The sequence below is a fragment of the Echinops telfairi genome, unplaced genomic scaffold, assembly GCF_000313985.2.
Source record: "Echinops telfairi isolate 266 unplaced genomic scaffold, ASM31398v2 ScPeMD7_6;HRSCAF=24_0, whole genome shotgun sequence".
Taxonomy (NCBI): Eukaryota; Metazoa; Chordata; class Mammalia; order Afrosoricida; family Tenrecidae; genus Echinops; species Echinops telfairi.
Genome location: NW_022103902.1, coordinates 23802216 through 23802707, shown reverse-complemented (window position 1 = coordinate 23802707; position 492 = coordinate 23802216).

Here is a 492-nt window from a genome sequence, read left to right as displayed (position 1 = left end):
ACATATTGCATTAGGTAAATCTGCTGCACAAAATCTCTTTAGAGTATTGAAGAGCAAAGATGTTACTTTGAGGACTGAGTGGCACTTGACTCAACCAGGGTATTCTCTGTTGCATCATAGGCATATGAAATTTGGACATTGAGTAAAGATAACCAGAGGAGAATTGATGCCTTTGGACTGTGGTGCTGGTGAAGAATATAGAAAGTACCATGGTCTTTAGGAGTGTTTTCCAGTCTAGTCTGTTGGAGCACCATGCCCTGGCCCCAAAGTCTGCCTTCAGCATTCCCTGGGGATCTTGCTTCTCCATTCCCTTGCTGTTCTGCTGCACTGATCCCCCAGTGTGTGGTGGGATCAGATCTGGTGCAATTCCCACACTGTGTCTCTGGTGCTGTCCCCAGCAGGGCCATGGGTCAGTGAGGGGCATCATGTCTCATAGTGGGGCTGGCCATTTGGTCCTCTCTGTGGACTGGCTGCTCTAATTGGGGTCATCGT